This window comes from Marmota monax, unplaced genomic scaffold (assembly GCF_021218885.2).
Source record: "Marmota monax isolate L192 unplaced genomic scaffold, Marmota_monax_Labrador192_F-V1.1 WCK01_AAM20220418_F8-fsc00113, whole genome shotgun sequence".
Classification (NCBI taxonomy): Eukaryota; Metazoa; Chordata; class Mammalia; order Rodentia; family Sciuridae; genus Marmota; species Marmota monax.
The window spans coordinates 2,955,918-2,977,287 of record NW_026694479.1 but is presented as its reverse complement, the minus strand read 5'-3'; the positions used below and the strand labels follow the sequence as shown (position 1 = coordinate 2,977,287).

General features: G+C 36.3%; 1 protein-coding gene across 14 annotated transcripts in view; it reads left to right on the top strand.

Annotated features, from left to right (window-relative positions):
* Nucleotides 1-21,370, top strand: part of Tenm3 (teneurin transmembrane protein 3) — a 2,500,614-nt gene that overhangs the window by 1,777,593 nt on the left and 701,651 nt on the right. For all 14 annotated transcript variants that reach the window (XM_058571207.1, XM_058571205.1, XM_058571204.1 and 11 more), the window contains exon 9: nt 18,727-18,804. The gene's annotated coding sequence lies outside the window, so the exon portion shown is untranslated. The remainder of the gene's footprint in view (nt 1-18,726; nt 18,805-21,370) is intronic.

The following is a 21,370-nucleotide window of genomic DNA, read 5'->3' as shown; positions in this document are numbered from 1 at the left end:
GAGTTAAAGAAAGAATTCTCCCCTCCACTTTTTCTTTCTACTTTGTCACCATATCAGCTGCTCACGGCATGTTTTATGGTGTTAGTGCATGCCAGGAACTCTCTGGTGTTTGTGTGAGAGCCCAGGCCTCCTCTGGGACCACCACCAGCTGCCCTCCACCCTCCTACAAATGCTGTTTAGTTGTCAACAATGACTAAGGACTCAACTTTGCATAATGGCAACCAGGTGGTCTTATAGTTCCTCAAATCCCCTTTTGTCTTGTTAGAATGTTAATATGGGGTGGGGGGAGAAAAGTCACACTTAAAAATAGCATCCTGAACATCTTTGTTTTTCTCCATTTGGACTTCCTACTGGATTTTATAAAATGGCAGCTATCACCAAACAGAGTCATTTCCTTTGCAGGTGTTCAAGAACCTAGCAATTTCATTGTTTCGCATTTTTTATTCATAATTTTAAAATTTGAAGATGACCATTTTCATCATATTTTGCCTCTACTGTGTTAGAGAAAAACTTTCATTATCTTAAAAACATAAGATTTGTTCTTTAAAAGTCTATTTACACAATCCTGGATTATCACTAGACACATTAATGAATGATTTCATATATCAGTCATTGTTGATTATTTTGGGACCTTGATATTGTTTTCAGTCACTTAAAATACCTGAGTGGTTCAAGATCTTTCTCTCTCAGATAATTCAGTTTTTAAAGTGGGGTATGTTGAATCTTTTCCTGTTTAAAATACTTTTATCCTGCAGTGTAGTATTTGTACAGATGTCCAAGATAAAGTACCATATGGAAATGTTCTATATAATACAAAATATTATTATGACATGTGTGTCTACATTTTTTTATAACCCAAATTTCTCAAGTTTTCAGTTTTTCAGTATTAGTGCATGCCAGGAACTCTTTGGTGCTTGTGTGAGAGTCCAGGCCTCCTCTGGGACTATCAGCACCACCCTCTACTCTCCTACAAAGGCTGCTGACTTGTCAACAGTGACTACAATGACCCACAGTTGAGGCCTTTGAGATTATGTGATCTATGGTTTCTCCATCAAACCTTTTTTCCATGTTTACAAAACTCTCTCACAGGAATACAATATTGCTTCCACTTCTGTTAGCATGCCCTGTTTTTGTTTTTAGATTTTTATCTAAAACCACATTTGTAAAGGTAGGTTTCATAACCACTTTGCAAAACCCACCATCCCCATTGGGGTCACCCACTAAGGTCCTTGAGTTTGCTCTATATGCCTTTTCCCTGTGGCTTCAGTGGGACTTTAAGAATTGAGCAACTACAGGATTGAGTTGTAACTACAGGGTATGATACAATCTACCAGCCAAATTCATGTCTCTAATATTCTCCATAGGTGACTGACCTTTACTTGTTTAACAGAGCATTAGAAATATGTGACTGAATTCAAAGTATACCCATGATATCATTAAATAACAGCTTCATAAACTAAAAAATAATTCCTTTACCAGTAATGTAGACCATTTACTATATGCAAATTAGATGCTTTATTTTTTAAAAATTATCTTGAAAGTTTTCTTAGTATTCACTTTATTTTTCCAGCATATTAAAAAATAATGATGAAATAACAATCATTTTTATGTTGATATATATGAATAAAAATTGCAATGCAAAACAATTTGAAATGTAAAAAAAAAAATCGCATTCATAATTTGGCCTATTTCCTTTCCTATTTTTTTCTGAGTTTTATCAGAACTTCATTTATCAAAAGTCATAAAATCCTCCAAATGGTCCCTCATTTTTGCCTTAAATTAAGACATGTTCCAAACAAAGAAAAGGCCATGCAAATTTAGGCCTTTTGCTGATTTGAGATTGGGGCCACAAAGCAGGTTTTAAACTTATCTGCATTTAGCTATTTCCCCATAGCCAGCTCCTCAGTTCCTCCCTCCCTTGCTAGGGTTCTCTATTCCCATCTTCCTGGACCTCCTGGCCTTGCTCTCTCTCTTATGTCATGATGTAGTTCACCCTGTCCTGCCAAAACACAGGCAGGAGGAAAGCAAGATATTTGGTGGACTGTAAACATCCAGCTGGGTTGAGAGTTTGTTTCTGATCTTCTGCTGTACTTAGTGAAAATTAGCTTGCCAGTATGCACACTAAAATAGACTTTTTCTTGGATTGAGTTTTACGTAGCAATTAAGATTAGGGTTGTAGTGAAAGAGTAGCATTGGATTATACTTGTCTATAATATTCAGTCTGTTTAGAAAGGAGAATACACTTTAGAGGAATCATTTCTTCACAATAAACTCTTAGTTAATTAGTTTAATTGTGTAAACACTACAAAATAGAGATACACACCACACAAAAACATTACCTTTTTGAGGTAAGAGCCTAAAACCTAGATAAAATGTAATTCCATACTAGAAAACAACAACACAAGCTTTTAAGGGAATTTTTATCCTAGTTCTTACATGCTTTGCATGCAGATCATGTGAAAGGGGTGATAACATCCTATAAATTGTTGTAGTAGTGTTGATTTGCATAATGGACTTACAGGAGCACCCAGACTGGAACTTCCTGTGAGCCCATGAACATTTTAAGAGATTGACTCAGACAATTTTCTTTTGTTATTTCACAAACTAAAGTCACACTTTAGAATTTATTTGTTATAACTGTGGAAGGAGAAGAAACAGAACAGAGGTCTTAGAGCTACTGAGCAAGGTAAAGAGCTTATAATATTATATCAAATGATAATGCAAACCACAGAAATGTATGGGGAGGCAGGAAAACGTGTTATATTTTTTCCTAGAGCTAAAAATTATGTTGTGATCATTTGGAGTTAAGTAACATCTAAATCTAAATGAGTGTTTATTTGGTTTGTACATCCAGATAGATTAGTATTTATAGCTATTCTAGTAGGGGATGATTCTGGGGGTTTTCAATATTAATTAATGTGGTGTGAGATTAAATTGCTAACTTTCTCCTGGTCATCTTGTAAATTTCTGCAAAGAAAATCTTTAGCCTTCCATCCTTTGCAAACATCCACCCTGATTAGCCAATGCCACAATCTCACAAATTTGTAGTATTTTGTTTTATTAACTGTTTGCTTAATTCAGGAATGTGAGCTGAGTGGGAGAAAAAAGAATTGTGTGAATTGTAATCATGTGGAATGTTTGAGCTGATTTGAATGGATGGGGATTATTTGCCTCAGAGAGCCTTTGTCTAACAGAAAAGATGAGGGAAGCCATCATTCTAGTCTCAAACTCTGACATTCTTTGGCAAATTATTTTAGTTCCTTGCATCACTCTAACCTTTACATAATGAGGATAATAATATTTATCTAGCTTAGATAAAACCTTCCATTGTATTGTTAAGAATACTTCACATTGATGAAGTGGTCTTCCCTTTAAAACTCTTCACGTGCTTTGCAAATAAAATCAATTTAGTAGTTTGATGATTCCTATTGCATAGATATATAAACCAAGAAAAAAGAGAAATAACATTTTGCCACTTATTTTGAGATATAATAATAGCTAATATTTGTTAGTGACTACCTTGAACCAGATATTGTGTGTTATCTCACTTAATTCTACCGAAGCATCCTTGTGAAGATTTTATTCCTATTTTCCTTGTAAAACAAATAGAGGCTTTAAAAGAGTAAACGTTTTCTAGAATCATTCTGTAAGCAAGTGGCAGTGTCCAGCCCATGATACAAAAATTTACATCCTTGGGGCTGGGGTTGTGGCTCAGTAGAGTGCTCACCTAGCATATGTAAGGCGCTGGGTTAGATCCTTAGCACCACATAAAAATAAATATCTAAAATAAAGGTATTGTTTCCAATTACAACTAAAATAAATAAATAAATATATTTATTTATTTTAATCTATAGTCTCCCAGGATCAAACCACGTCAAAATTGAATTTCAAGGAAATCAGTATGAAACGAGGTCATGGAATCATTGGATTTGGATATCGTTGTCCCATTGTCCAGGTTGATTCCTTGATTCACAATAATACTATTTTCGTTTTATATTTCTGAAACTACTGTTACATAGTAATCTTTTTAATGAATATTTGGTGACCTTGGATTCACATCATCCTTCAGGTAGCAACCCCTCAACCTTGATATGGAGATCTACCCACCTACAGTGCAGATTCTTGTGCAACTGAATGCAAAAAGAGTAAGTGGGAGTCATGTTTGCCATATTTTGCTGCTTTCCAATGGCCTGGTTCTTCGCATCCAGTGACACTGGCTAAAGTGTCCGCTCATCCTATGCTCCCTGCAACCTGTAGTGGGGGAATTGGATGACATATGGTGAACATTCCTCTTTTACTTTGTAGGAGGTATCTTCATTTAACTTCACTGCCAGTCCCAGAGAGTCAACTCCAGAGACCAATTCCCAGTGTTTTTCATGGAAACAACATGCTTTTACACACCAATTCTGTAATGAAAAGAAAAAATCAAGGCAAGACTTAAAAATCAAATAGACATTTTGCCTCCAAACCAAAATTAACCTGTAGTCTTAACCTCATTTCTCTTGGGAAAATTATGACAGAAAAAAAAAAAAAAAAGCATTTACTTGGTTTTTCTACTTGGTTGCATTAAGGCTCACAGACCCAAAGGGAGCCAGTGATTGCTTTAATCATTGCACAGAGACAAGTATCTCTGACCCACTTCATTATGACTGTATCCAGAGCTTCCACCTCCCATGAAACTTGTGTCTGGTGAAGTCATACATATATTAACATGTATATAATTTCAACATATACTTGAACATATATAATTTTAGAGCAGTCTATCAAAATAATCATTTGAATTGGATCATGTCACATCCCAACTTAAAATCCTGCAGTGGTTTTCCATTGCTCCCAGAAAAGTGGTTAGAAATCTTTTTTACACTCAGTCTCTAGGCTCAGCCAGTTACCCATCTTTCTAGCCTAACCTGGTACTGCATTCTCCCTACTCATAGTCCTGCCAATTCTGGTCCATTCCATATTAGCAGCCTCTCATTCTGAGCCTTTATACTTATTCTCCTTCCCTCTTTACTTTCCCACTTCACCTAAGTACTTCTACTTATTTGTCATATTCACTCAAATTCCCCTCAACTCCCCCCCCCCACCAAAAAAAATTTAAAATATACCAAGGAACAGCACAATCTTTTTATTATACCCTCCCATAGGACCTCATTCTTTCCCATTGAAGAGTTTATCAAACTTTATAATTTAAAGTATTTGTCCATTGGTTTAAAAGTCTTTTAGACTTCTTACCCAGGGTGCAGAAATAGAGTTTTCTTTGTCAATCACTGTGCTCCCATCACCTAGGAATGTTCTGGCAGACCCTGGGAGCACAGTGAATCTTTAATGAATGAATCAATAAATGAATAAACTTGAGTGGGAAAATCTAATATCAAAGCATTCACAATAGTCCATTTCTTGCTTTTGCTTTTAGATATTTACTTATTAAAAAGAGCATGTATTTGGCTGGGGTTGTGGCTCAGTGGCATAGTGCTTGCCTTGCATGTGTGAGGCACTGGGTTCGATCCTCGGCACCACATAAAAATAAACAAATAAAATAAAGGCATGCTGTCCTTCTACAACTACAAAAAAAAAAAAAAAAGCATGTATCATCTTTATAATTAGGAAAAAAAATTCCTAAGAGAAAAGAAAGAGAAATGCCATTTACTATCTTGCCAAAAACCTAACAGATCCCAAAAATGTGCTTAGGCTAACAAATTCATATTTTAATATAAGTATTGCTGCCATGGTTTTCCCAGTTCGTTTTTCCCTTTGTATTTTCAAAGTCTAACTTGTTCAAAAGCATTCCAGAGAAGGCAAAATATGATATGATTTCCTAGCCATTTCTTAAATACCATACATCATCACAAAATGTCAAAATTTGGCCTCAGACTGCAAAGTAGAAAATAATTTTGAAGCATCCTTTAATCATGTAGAACAATAATAATAATCTTTCACCCAAAGCACTTTAAAATTGTTAACAACATATCTGGCCCAAAATGGATAGTGGCTGAGGGGAAGAAAGAAAACAAAACAACAACAAAAGAAAAAGGCAAAAAAAAAAAAATTAAAAAACCCTTTCGCCTTTTTTTTTAACCAAATATAAAAGCATGCCCTAAGCACATGTATTTTTCACAGCGCTGACAGCAGCAGACCTAATTGCCTTTCATGTAAATTAAGAAAATGTACCTTTGTTTAAGCAGTAATCTAGGTCAAGATGAGAGAGGTGGTTTATTTGTTTTAGCTTATTTAGAGCTTTGAAATGGCACTTAAAGCATGGCTTGAAAGTTATTCTTGGCTTCTATGTATTTAAGGAAGAAAATGTGCCTCTTTTAAACTTTTTCCCCATCTCCACTTACCAATAACAGCACTCCACTCCACACATCTTGAAGGCGTATAAAAATACTTAACAGCTTTGTTATAAGACACTTGAGATTCTGGTTGCTGCTACATATTTTTAAATCTTTTCTATTTGCTAAAGCTTGATGAATCCGAGAATATGTCTAGAGGGTAAATAGTGACTTGGAACCATTTGCTGCCGAGTTGCCTCACTAGAATTATTATAGGTTTTTCCTTTCCTCCTGGATACAGATATATATATATATATATATATTTTTTTTTTGGTCAAAAAAAGATATTGAACTACCACATTCATCTGTCCAATTTTTAACATAGATTATATCATAGGGAGGAATTTCTGCCTGACCCCTTCTGGTTTATGGCACTAGTGAGTTTAAGTGTGTGTGACTGATCATCGGCCCCCTGAACATGGAAAATTGTATCTCAGCACGTTCTATCTGGAACCTGGCAAAAAGGTTGGTTCATTTGTTTGTGCGTTTGTTTTAAGCATTTCATCCCAGGAGAGCATTTTGTGGAGAGCACATCACAAAGAAAGTTATGTTTTAAAGATCAAAGAACTGTTTTTCTCATTTATATAATTTCTAGTGGAGTCATAGATCATCCGTACCAAACGCCATTGTGCTTATAATCTATTGGTTGTCATATCCTCATGAATATGATGTATTAATAGTAAAATAATTCAGAAGCATTCCAGGACCCTGGAGCTAATGGAGTTATATGGGTCTAAAATCCAGGCACTCTCTGCAAGGGGAACTAATTCTTAACTGCTATTGTCCTGTCAAAGTTATTTTATTCCACTGTAAGAGAGCATTACAATAATGTATAATGTATAATGTGATTATACATTTTATTTTTTAAATATGCTGTTAACAATGAAGAAATATATTGGATGCAAAGCAAATATTTGGGGGAAAAGCACCATCCAAAAGGTTAACTTTTGTTCAGTAAGAAAATGCAGAATCAGATATTCTAATAGAATTCCTTTTTCCTTAAGAAGCTAAAGAATTTCTTTACCAAAAGAAATTAGAAGTAATATGTTGTTTTGTATTTGTTTTGCTTACAAAAGAAGTGAGGTTTTTTTCCAAATGTCTATATTAAATACATCCATCTAGTAAAAGTTTTATGATGGGGATAGAGGGGGAAGTAAAACTTCACCAAAGGAGCAATGCAAGAAGAATTACGAAATTATAAAATGTTTGCTATCTGTTGTGGGGATGGGTGGATCCTGATGGCTGGTTCTTTGTTTACATATTTGTGTTTGTTGTATTTTATTTATATTCTGTCATCTTCAAATAAGTAATTTACACTGTATTTATTTATACAAATAACTGCATCTCATGTAACCAATTTATAGAATAAATTGTTATGTTATTAGTAAAAATATGAGATTCACATGGAACATTTTTGAGGTGTTTGAATTATCCTTATATTCACATAAAGAGGTGCAATAAAAAATATTAAAATTGATCATGTTTAACTTTGTAGAACTCAAACCACAATAAAAAATTTTCAAAGGCTTGGAAGCAGAAAAATAAGTTTTAGTTGGTTGATTTATAATATCCAATTGCTCACATTCTTTATATTGAATAAATCTGGAGGAAGTTGATTAACAGGTCCCACATATTTACTTCAATTTTTGGCAGAGAAAAAACTTCAAATGTATCTTGTAACATCATGAGATAGTACAAAAGGATATTTTATAAAGTCTCAAATACTCTGATAGCTGAAAATTTGTTTGTATCAGAAGTAATTCAAAGTTTGATTTGCTCTTTAAATGATGCTATTTTGCATTTTGTGTTCAAAGTTTAAATTTCATCACTGCTGCTTTATATGCAATTGGAAGCATGTAACATGATCCAAATTAGCAAACTGAGCTTGTTATTAAAAATATCAGCAGGATAAACAAATTAGGTCAATGAAGTTTCTGAGAGTATTTAAGTAATGTTATTGTAATTTATTTTTTCTTGGTACTGGGCACTGAACCCATAGGAGCTTAACCACTGAGCAACATCCCCAGCTCTTTTTATTTTTTATTTTGAGACTAAGTTGTTTAGGGTTAGGGTTAGGGTCTAGTTGTTTAGGGTCTTGCTATGTTGTTGAGGCTGGGCTGGAACTTGTGATCCTCCTGCCTCAGCCTCCTGAGTTGCTGGGATTAGAGGCATGTGCCACCACACCTGGCAAGTAATATTATTTCATTCTCTAAAATTAATAGCATTTTTGGTCTCACTTGCCATTTTTAATTGTAACATTTATTTTAAGGATAGACAACACACTTCAGCTTTTGAAACCAGAGTTCATAAAAATAAATTCTGGAATTCACTCCAATTGAATTAACAAAACTCATATTTTGCCCATTAAATAAGCACATGACTAAATGTTGACAACTGTCATTAATTTCTCCTCCTCAGCTTCACTTGCACCCTTTTAATGTTCTTCTTCCTTGTGGACATAGCTTGCTTTTATGATTCTCTTGCTTCTTCTGTGGCTATAGCAATCATTTCCAACGAGCCTTCTACCTTTCCAAGCTGTGTTCAGAGTAAAACTCTGAAAACACAAACACAATCATGAAATGTCCTGCTCAAATCCCTCCTAAGATTTCCATTAGTCTCAAGATAAAAATTAAATTCTACATATCAAATTAAAAATTAAATCCTATCATACACCACCCTACTTCCCGGTCTCTGCCCTTTTTGACACCATCTTCCCACGTTCCAAAACTTCCTGCTACATCCCCAAGCCAAGACCTGGAGCCCCTGATGGTGGTCTTTCAGTCAAGACTTACTTATTCTTTCTTCTGTCTCAAGACTACACACTACACTTTCTGGAAGATTCTTCATCTCTGTTTCCTACTCTTGCAGAGTTAGATGGATCCAACCAAACTTCCAGATCTCTGCTGGAAAGACGATATCTTCAAGGAACCTTCCTGGGGCCTCTCAGGTCTTTCAGGTCTATGGTCTTGTAGCACTGACCACTGTTGTATGAGCACAGGTACATCGGTGTGATAATTTGGTTAGCATCCATCCCAATTACATGAGGACAAAGACTCTGTCTGGTTTTGTTTATCCTTGTATCCCTAAAGCCTAGAGCACTACCTAATATATCTTGTACATAGTCATATTCTCTGAACAAAGGAATGAGTAAATAAGTAATAACACTTTTTCAAAAAAAATCTGACATTTTAAGCATCCAGTTTTATCTTTGCAGCAAGAGTATTTGAGCAAATTTTGGAAATAGTTTTCATAGGAACCACCACTCTCTTTTTTTATGTGTTATCAGATATTAAAATGGCAGGTTAAGTCCAAAAATGTTATTAATTTTTCTAACTAAAAAAATCACAAATACTTTTCAATAACTACTTTGTTGTTTGTCTTTATGATTTTTTATAACATGCTCAATTTGTTTAATGAAATCGTCTTGACAGTCATCAGAACTCAATGTATTTTTGTAAGTTTATATCATAATGTTAAAACTATTCTAATCTCCTAAAATGTCTCTATCTCTTCTATAATGTACTTTCTTTTTTTTTTTTTAATTTTTTATTGTTGGCTGTTCAAAACATTACATAGTTCTTGATATATCATATTTCACAATTTGATTCAAGTGGGTTATGAGCTCCCATTTTTACCCCATATACAGATTGCAGAATCACATCAGTTACACATCCATTGATTTACATATTGCCATACTAGTGTCTGTTGTATTCTGCTGCCTTTCCTATCCTCTACTATCCCCCCTCCCCTCCCCTCCCCTCCCCTCTTCTCTCTCTGCCCCCTCTACTGACATTCGTTTGTCCCCCTTGTATTATTTTTCCCTTTCCCCTCACTTCCTCTTGTATGTTCTTTTGTATAACCTTGAGGGTCTCCTTCCATTTCCATGCACTTTCCCTTCTCTCTCCCTTTCCCTCCCACCTCTCATCCCTGTTTAATGATAATCTTCTTCTCATGCTCTTCGACCCTACTCTGTTCTTAGTTACTCACCTTATATCAAAGAAGACATTTGGCATTTGTTTTTTAGGGATTGGCTAGCTTCACTTAGCATAATCTGCTCTAATGCCATCCATTTCCCTGTAAATTCTATGATTTTGTCATTTTTTAATGCAGAGTAATACTCCATTGTGTATAAATGCCACATTTTTTTTATCCATTCATCCATTGAAGGGCATCAAGGTTGGTTCCACAGTCTAGCTATTGTGAATTGTGCTGCTATGAACATAGATGTAGCAGTGTCCCTGTAGCATGCTCTTTTTAGGTCTTTAGGGAATAGACCAAGAAGGGGAATAGCTGGGTCAAATGGTGGCTCCATTCCCAGCTTTCCAAGAAATCTCCATACTGCTTTCCAAATTGGCTGCACCAATTTGCAGTCCCACCAGCAATGTACAAGTGTACCCTTTTCCCCACATCCTCGCCAGCACTTGTTGTTGTTTGACTTCATAATGGCTGCCAATCTAACTGGAGTGAGATGGTATCTTAGGGTGGTTTTGATTTGCATTTCTCTGACTGCTAGAGATGGTGAGCATTTTTTCATGTACTTGTTGATTGATTGTATGTCCTCCTCTGAGAAGTGTCTGTTCAGGTCCTTGGCCCATTTGTTGATTGGGTTGTTTGTTCTCTTATTGTCTAATTTTTTGAGTTCTTTGTATACTCTGGATATTAGGGCTCTATCTGAAGTGTGAGGAGTAAAGATTTGTTCCCAGGATGTAGGCTCTCTATTTACCTCTCTTATTGTATCTTTTGCTGAGAAAAAACTTTTTAGTTTGAGTAAGTCCCATTTGTTGATTCTAGTTATTAACGTTTTGTGCTATGGGTGTCCTATTGAGGAATTTGGGGCCCGACCCCACACAGGGATGCCCTCTCTCACCACTTCTGTTCAACATAGTTCTCGAAACACTGGCCAGAGCAATTAGACAGACGAAAGAAATTAAAGGCATCAAAATAGGAACAGAAGAACTTAAATTATCACTATTTGCAGATGACATGATTCTATACCTAGCAGACCCAAAAGGGTCTACAAAGAAACTATTAGAGCTAATAAATGAATTCAGCAAAGTGGCAGGATATAAAATCAACACGCATAAATCAAAGGCATTCCTGTATATCAGCGACAAATCCTCTGAAATGGAAATGAGGACAACCACTCCATTCACAATATCTTCAAAAAAAAATAAAATACTTGGGAATCAACCTAACAAAAGAGGTGAAAGACTTATACAATGAAAACTACAGAACCCTAAAGAGAGAAATAGAAGAAGATCTTAGAAGATGGAAAAATATACCCTGTTCATGGATAGGCAGAACTAACATCATCAAAATGGCGATATTACCAAAAGTTCTCTATAGGTTTAATGCAATGCCAATCAAAATCCCAACGGCATTTCTTGTAGAAATAGAGAAAGCAATCATGAAATTCATATGGAAAAATAAAAGACCCAGAATAGCAAAAACAATGCTAAGCAGGAAGTGTGAATCAGGCGGTATAGCGATACCAGACTTCAAACTATACTACAGAGCAATAGTAACAAAAACAGCATGGTACTGGTACCAAAACAGGCGGGTGGACCAATGGTACAGAATAGAGGACACAGAAACCAATCCACAAAACTACAACTACCTTATATTTGATAAAGGGGCTAAAAGCATGCAATGGAGGAAGGATAGCATCTTCAACAAATGGTGCTGGGAAAACTGGAAATCCATATGCAACAAAATGAAACTGAATCCCTTTCTCTCGCCATGCACAAAAGTTAATTCAAAATGGATCAAGGAGCTTGATATCAAATCAAAGACACGCCGTCTGATAGAAGAAAAAGTTGGCTACGATCTACATATAATGTACTTTCTAATAAAATAATGATGTCCCTCACATTCATCTATAAGGATGAAAAATAAAAATAATAGAGTTCAAAATATCTATACTCTCATTCTGTTGAACTGTAATTCATGCTATTTCCACCTACAAACCTCCCTATCAAATATCTTATAATTACAGTTTTAATTACCAAACTTTCATATCAATTGTATCTTCATAGTACATTATTGTCTGGTATGGGCACAATAGGTTTCAATAGTTTTTATGCAGGAGGGAATGGCCACCTCAAGAGCAAGGCAGCAAACAAACTTTTTGAATGATGTTATTTGTCTATTTTCATGGGCATATTTAAATTTTGTTTGCATTCATTTTTTTCCTATGGTGTTAAGCTAATCAATTTACACAGAAAGAATCTACATCTCATTGTTATGCTCACTGTGGTTTGTTTCAAGATAAAATTGAAACTTGGTGGGGAGTATAGGACATATTAGCTACATAAAGACACTGAGGATTTGGGAAAATTTTAATCACCCTGAAGGATATTAACCTAATGACTGAAAAACTAACATGACACCACTTCTACTTTGCATGAGCATTTCCAACAAACTGTTTCATCTGCACCATTTGTTCCAGGATGTCTAGGCAAAATCAGAACCTAGTCGGCTCTAGAAGAATATGACTGGTTTCATTTCCAGTCCAAACAATCCCAAGCAGCCGGTAATAGATTCCTTTAAAATTTTCCCTTAGCAATCAAAACTGTTCCTGATCTTAAGGATGCAATGACTTAGCTGATGTTTTAGTCAATGTTTTCCCTTTGGTTTTAGTCACAACCAAAGGACCTGAGAAAAAATTTTTTAAGGAGGGAAAGTTTATTTGGCAGCTCATAGTTTCAGAAGTCTCAGTCCATATTTGGCTGACTCCATTCCTTGGGGACTGAGGTGAGCAAGAAACATGGCAGAAGTGTGTGGTGAATGAAAGCAGCTCAAGACAAGGCACTATGTAAACAGGGTGTGTCCCCTCACCACAGATAAAATATGTACCAAAGGCATGCCCCCAAGAACCCACCTCCTCCAGTTACACCCAACCTGCCTACAACTACCACTCAGTTAATCCTTCTCAGGGGATTAATTCACTGATTGGGTTAAGGCTCTCCCAACCCAATCATTTTACTTTTAAACTTTCTTGTGCTAACTCATACATGAGCTTGTGAGGGACATCACATATCTAAACCATAATATTCTGCCCCTGGCCCACAAAAGCTCATGCTCCTCTCACAATGCAAAATATATTTAGTCCATTTCCAGGAGTTCCCATAGTCTCAATAGTTCCAAAATGGCCCAAAAGTCCAATCCAAAGTCTCCTTTGAAACACAAGGCAAACACTTAGCCTGAGCCCCTGTAAAACTCAAAAGCAACTTACAAATATCCAATATATAAAGGCACAGAACAAACCTTTCCATTCCAAAAGGAAGAAAGAGGGGCACAGAAAGAAGGGATGAGACCAAAGCCAGACTTAAATCCAATTGAGCAAACAAGTCCTCCATGTCCACCATGTTCTCTACAAAGGGCTTATGTAGCTCCGCCCCTGTGGCCTTGCTGGATGCAGCCCATATGACCTCTCTGTTGGATTGTCTGTGCTCAATTCCTACAGGTTTTGTTGGTAAATGCTCCAGTACTGGCATTTTTTAATCTCAGGGATCTCCATTTCAGTTTCAGCTTCCTCCTCACATTTCCATGCCCTGCCCTTTCAGGGACAGCCCACAGGGACTTATACCCTGCTGCATTTTGCCTGGCCTCCCAAACCTTCATTTGAAATCTTGGTAGAATCTGCTATAATCCCCCTAACTCCAGCGTCCTGCATTCCTGCAGAACCAGCACTACATGGTTGTTGCCCAGATCTGCCACCATCTCCAGTAGCAGTGAAGCCCCCAGGGACCATGGCTGCAGCATCCTCTGAGTACCTGGGTGGCTGAGCAACATTCTAGGTCAACATCCTAGGTCCCCCTATGCAAATAGGGTAATGCATTAGTTTCTGCTCAAAGTAATTTTTGCTTTTATACCCTCAAGCCTAAAATCAGTGTATTTTACCAATACCTGAGATGCCCTCAAGCCATCTTTCAGATTGTCTCTGGGCAAAGTCTTTAGTGGCTGAATGTCTTTAACAACCACACATTCCATAGCACCAGTTTTACTCACAGTTTTCTGGCCAAACTACAAGTTTTTCAATTCTTTCTGTTCCGCTTTCCTCTCTTGATTATCACAATATACTTGCCTAAAAGAAACTTGTCATATCCCTACAACCTCTTGAATACTATGCTGCCCCAAAATTTCTTCCACCAGATTAAGAGGCCCATCACCTTTAAATCAGTTTTACGGAAAGTCTCAGGACATGGGCAAAATGTAGACAAATTCTTAGTCAGAACCTAGCACAAATGACATTTAGTCCAATTTCCAAGTGTCCTCCTTCTTCTCTGAAATCTCATGAGCCCTATCTTTACTGTCCACAGTCCTGGTGACATTCTGGTCTCCTGAGCTCCCACCAGAATCACTCTTAACTCTGCTTATATAATCTGAAACTTTTCAAGCTAGCATCTCTAAATTTTTCAAAATTCCTCCCACAAATTACAAGAAGCTCCACACACTTCTAAACCACATGATCACATTAGTCACAGCAATAGCCCCACTTCTCCGTACCAATATCTGTTTTAGTAGCTTTTTCACTGTTGTGACCAAAATAACTGAAAAGATCAATCAGAGGAAAAGTTTATTTGGGGGCTCATGATTTCAGATATCTTAGTGCATAGACAGCCAGCCCCTCTCCCCAGGGCTCAAGGTGAGGCAGAATATCATGGTAGAAGGGTGTGGCACAGAAAAACAGCTCAGGACATGACAATTAGGAAGCAGAGCAAGAGTCCACTCTCCAGGGACAAAATGTATACCCCTAAGCTAGGCTCCCAGTGAACCACCTTCTCCAGTCACACACTACCTGCCTTCAGTTACCACTCAGTTACTCTTCACAGGGGATCAATTAACTGATTGGGTTAAGGCTTTTATAACCCAATCATTTCTCCTCTAAACCTTCTTGCATTGTCTCACATGTGAGTTTTTGGGGGATACCTCATAGCTAATTCATAACAGCTAAGAAACACTTTTATTTTTATTTATAATAAAATATAAATTATAATTTAGAATTCGAAATTATTTTCAAATTAGGTATAATTATTTTTAAATTTAACATATAAAATTTTAATTATAAGTATAAACAATTATAATCATATTATTTTTAAATTGCCTAGCCCTCCTTTAAGTGCTTGACTAATGTCATCTCATTTTATCCTCATTACAAACCTATGGGAAGGTATCATTTTATCCCCTTTTACAGAGAAAACAATTAAGACAAGGAGAATTTAAGTTATGTTTGAGGTTATAGGGACACAGCTATTAGGTGGCAGAGCCAATCCTATTTACCAGGACTTTGATTTCAGATTCTGTTCTTCAAGTGTTTTGTAAACATGAGATGGGCCAATAGTACCAACGGTAGCAGTTACAATGGCTCAGGTGCTGTGAGAGCATGGTGTGGTAGTGTCAGAGCCACAGTGCACACTGAAATGTCATCTGGCCCTTTAGTGTACCCAAGACATCCCAGGTAGAGAAGAGCCTGGGCTCCAAAAAGGGCAGATAGGTTGATCAAACTTCAATTTAAGGCCAGTGCTAGGCTATAAACTTCTTGAATGTCTGCAAACAACTACAATGTACATTTTTAAAAGATATATTTCAAATCCACTTTCTAGAAACCTGGGATACAAGCTCAATGTCTGGAGTTTCCAGGTGCCATCTGAATCCTAGGACCACAGAGTGCTAAAGCATTTCACTTCACCTCTCACTTGCTTTCCAATGCACGGTGGCTCCAACACGAATGCCTTTGAATCCTGTTTTCTTGGTGAAAAGATGATTTTATTTTTTCCCTCCAATAAAGGAATACTGATCTGTGGGTATAGATTGCCACATACCAGAGTTGAATTACTTTTCTCTGCTCAAGAAACCATTTCCAATTTCAGGATACTTCATCTATTCTCCCCCTACCCCTTGATATTTTTTAGAAAGCTCCCTTCATTTGGGTTCATCTATAGCAGTTATTTACTGTACATCCACAGCATGTTTACAAAATAGCATTCTTGGCACACAGCAGCCAGTCTGAAGGAGTATGAAGGTTATAAAATGAAAATACTGAAAATACATACATATATATATATATATATATATATATATATATAGAGAGAGAGAGAGAGAGAGAGAGAGAGATACGTGTGTGTGTTTATATATACTGATATTATTTCACATTCAGGTTACTAGATTTGATTTAATTTTGTATTCAAATTAAGATATATATATATATATATATATATATATAGAGAGAGAGAGAGAGAGAGAGAGAGAGAGAGAGAGAGATCACATCCCATTTCCAGTACCCACTATATGAAAAAATAAAATCATTTGGATTAATGTGAGGAATAAGACAAACAGAAATGATATTGTGACATATATATAGTCATCTATACACACATACACATATATAAGATATGTGTACAGAAAGAGAGAGAGCCTGGGAGAACCAAGTATTGCTGATGGGATTGTAAGGAAAAAACATACCAGGAAGTAACTTCATCCCTTCCACAAATTCTTGATCTTAGAGCCACCTTCACTTTTCTATCTGGTCCCTGGCACGATGCTTAAAAGAAAAATAAATAAATAAAAAGCATTCAGTAAATATTTGTCGAATAAATCCATACATGAAAGAATATAGAGAGAAAGGAAGAGAGGAAAAGAAGGAAGGTCTTAATCAAGCAATTGAATTATTGGGTCCAATCTCCACTGTCATCTATGTCTTTACTATTTTTCTGAGTCCACTTCTCTCTACTGCCTCATTTTCTTATGGGCCTCATTGACTTTTCAGTATTTCACAAAGCACATTCCTACCCTGGGTTATCTTAAGCTTTTATTTTCTCAACTCATTTCTTGGAAAATTCATGGGAGATCTCCCAACTAGGTCCAGGATAAAACCGTTCAGTCTCCCTGATTCCTACTTGATCTTTCATGTTCCTGTATTTTTAGCACCTCATCATCTTGCCCTAGTCCTTTTTTCAATTTCTCAAGTCCCCAGTTCCATCCACATCCATCTTAAAAATGACTCAAAGAAAATCCATCCCTCCTTTACAAGCCAAACTTCCCACCTACCCGTGATCTTAACTGCCCCACCCCACTGCCTTTGCTCTGGTACATGCAGCCCTTTCCCTTTCCCGTTTTATTAGCATGCTCAGGATGATTCATCCACAAGGAACCAAAACCAAAAGCACCACCAAAACACATTTATCTCTATTTTTTTTCCTCTTCTGGTCATGACCTAGCATTCCTCTATCTGTTGTCTTCCTTTTACCCTCTCTCTGACCAAAATAAAAGTCTCAGAAGTTACAGGTGTTCTCAAAAGTCAAATCTCCTGATATTCTAACTGTTGTCATCCTTTTCAAGCCCCATGTAGCCTTTAGCACTATCAGCCTCTCCAGCACCTCCAACGTGGCTCCTTGACTGGTTCCCTTCCCATGGTTCCCTACAGGACTGTCTACTGCCTCATTTTCATCCTGCAGCACCTATATGTAATAGTTCCTCAGGGCATAGACCAGCTTTCCCTCATCTCTTCAAGAGTTACATGCCTCTCATGACTTCCAATAATAATTCAACATTTTCAACCAATACATCAGCCAGACATTGATCTGGCCTCTCTGCATATATTTTAAAGCACACACACACACAAATGCACCAGGTTTCTGAAAAGCTGTTTTCTCCGAAGGACTCTTTTTCTGATAACTAACAATTATTTCTTAGTCAACAAGGTTAAAATCTAAAAGTAATCAATCTCTGACTTCTTGTCTTTGCCTCCTACAAATCCTTCATAGGTTTTTGTTTGTTCTTATGTTTTTGTTGCTTGGTGTGGGGTTAGAAAGAGGGAAAGAAAAGAAATAGGGGGAACTGGACTCACTGTGGAACCCACTCCACGGAATCAAAATGCTAAACTGAGAAAATCAAGGGATTGGTTTATTCTAGCGTGACAGTGGTTTAAAATGACTAAATGACATGCAAAAATAGAGAACACAGGCATTTTTTTTTCTTCAACATTACCAGAGGGGCTGGGGTTGTGGCTCAGTGGTAGAGTGCTCACCTAGCACACATGAGGCACTGGGTTCAAACCTCAGCATCACATAAAAATGAAATAAAAATATTTTTAAAAAATTACCAGAAACAAATATTTGTAAGTTCACATAGTAGCACATATGACAACTGGGTTTGGGGATCACCATGTTACATCAGGTGTCTCCAATCCTTAACCAAATTCACATAAAGTGTAACTGCAATTAGCCTCATTGCTTAGGTAGCCAACAAATGTTATTTCTGTGATTAAGACTCTTTTCTGTTTGATTGTTATAATGCAGTTTTTAATTTCTAAAGAGTTTCAAAACTTAACTTATTTGTATGAAACATCCCATCAAAATTTCTTCCCATTTATATTATTTTATTTATTTTATTCTAGATCTCTTGCTTCCCTGACAAAGTGATTTAGAATTTCTGTGCAAGCAAGGCAAGTGAAGACCTCTTTTCAAAAGAAAAGGTAAGTCCCCGGGACTGAACCGTCTCTAGGCATGAAAACTTCTTAAAATATCCAGCTTGTTTGTCTTGATGAAGTCACTTGGCTAAGCTGCAGTTTACCTAGCAGTCTATCATTTATGCTACTTGCTTCTGTGAATTAGCTATAGGTAAGGATTCCAAGAGTGTAACTGATCTGATTGTCATACTATTTTTTATCACATTAAAGCAATGACATTTCTACAGACTTTTTTTTCCCTAGAAAATTAGATGAAGGAGGAAATTCTAAAATATAGAATTTCTGCTTTTAACCAGACAGAATTTGCAGTATAAAGTAGGCCAAGCACAATGGATTAGAGTATGTGTTTCTCCCTCTTCGGAAGTGATTTGTGGGGGAGCTCTCTTGTTCTCTGGAAGTCTTAATCCTTTCTGAGCAGCACTTACATGGCAACCTTAGAGAATTAAACTTGTACCTGGTTATTTTTTTTTCCCCTCTTCTTGATATAGCTCAGTGCGTTTTCTCAATGGTAACCATGGTCTAGTAATTTAAAGCTTTTGAACCTTGTGAACAGATTCATTTAAAACCATATTCTGAAGGGTTTCCACAAAATGGAAAATGTCTTCTACCAGGAAACTACAAAAGAATTTACAACAGAAAATCTGATAAGTGTTCACTGAGGATGTGTTTACAGTAGTATCTAGAGTAAATCATTCAAAAAGTTCCTGACCATTGGAGTGCAGCTACAATTTTCCTTGCCCTCTCCTGATTGTTTTTTTTTTTCTTTTAAATACAGTAAATATTTCAAATTTAGTAAAAATTCCCAGGAGGAAAAGGTCTTTCTAAAATATGAAATCATAAAAAAAATGCCAATAGGTAGGAATAGTAGCATTTTTACATCAGAAAAATTGAGTTAGTTGAGCAGATTTCTTTTTGATGCTATTCATTCAAAGACAACATTTTGGTTAACAAAAAATCCTTGCAGAAGTTAAGGAGGCCTGCCTACATCCTCAGATCCGGTGGCAATCACTGTAGTTTTGTCACTGATGCTGATATTATTTTACATTCAGGTTACTAGATTTGAATTAATTTTGTATTCAAAACAAGTGATCGTTGTTTATGTCTGAAGTTGACACAAATGCAATACTTGCAAGAAGAGGTTTTTCGCCTTTCTTCTTACCAAAAAGAGAAGATTTGAAGTTTTGTTGTTATTGTTGTTGTTGTTTTAAGAATAAAATGGTTGTTTATTGGTTACATACAATAAGAGCAACTGCTGTTGTTTTCTTTTAATATTGCTCTCAGGCACTGATTTTTACTTTTCCCCTAAGGGCATCTCAGAGAAAAGTGATAAGAGAGTCCTTTAATAAGCACTCTTCCCTGCATATGTGCACATTCATATGAGTAATTAATCAAAACTAAAATAAAGCTCTGTAATGAATGGCTGAGTTATGGGCCATCTCCTGCATGCAGGGTCTCTCTCTTCCCTGGATCTCAATTTAGGTAATGGTAAGATTTTTCCATCAAGATAAAACGGTTAATACAACGTACATTTTAATAATTTAAACCTCCTCACTAACTGTTCTTTTAAGATCTTCTGTAAGATTTTTAGCATTATATTTTTGCATACTGCATATGGAACAAAGACACTACAAATGTATGTGTAATATATATATATCCATATATCCTGAGGAAGTGATTCATCTAAGTTGCTTTACTGATATTTTCCTCAAAGCCTCCTCCTGGCTTTTCATTCAAATATAAGTAGCAACAAATCACACTGTGAAAGAATTATCTATAATATAGATTGTAGTTGAATAATAAGTTAAAATAATTTGGGAGATAAATTAGCATTGAATTATTCCAAGAATTAGGAGCACAGCCTTTCTTATTAGTAATGAGAGTCAGGAACTCTAAGCTGAAATGTTATCACCTGTGTGTTTCCTGCTATAAAATTATAACTCGATATTCAGTGCAAAGGCGATACTTGATTCTTTTGAAGCTCATTGTTGATGAAATTCCTTTGGGTCTCTGGCATTTCACCTCAGAAAAAGCACTGCCCAGGAATGCCACTATAATAAAATATGTCAAACTCTCCTGTCTTTTAAGTACCCTCTCTTCAAATCCTTCTCTTGTCAATTCATGAAAACCACTCTTCCCATACTGGGAGGTTCTCTAGGACAAGCATCTAGTCTGTAATAGCTAATATAAAAACTTGAATGTTTTAGTGCTCCTCTGAGATGCACATGGAAGGATAACTTTTCATATGCTGTGATGTAGGTCGGCTGCTGCCTGTTCAAGACACGAATAAATAACCATTTATATTGATGAGGAAACAAAAGATAATATCCGCATACCTCTAAACTCTTCCTAAATCAGGCCGGACAACCAAACACCTTCCAACCTACGGGAAAAAAAGAAAAAGAGAACATTTTTTTAAAGTCTCTCTATCCTATATCATTTAGGAAGATTTCTAGACTTTACCTGTTCTGATTGAGACCAGCTACAGTAATGTTTTTCATGCATATGCTTCAGCTAAAATTCCTCAGTTTGATACTAAATACACTTTTTATTTCCTACAGTTACTCTGATATTT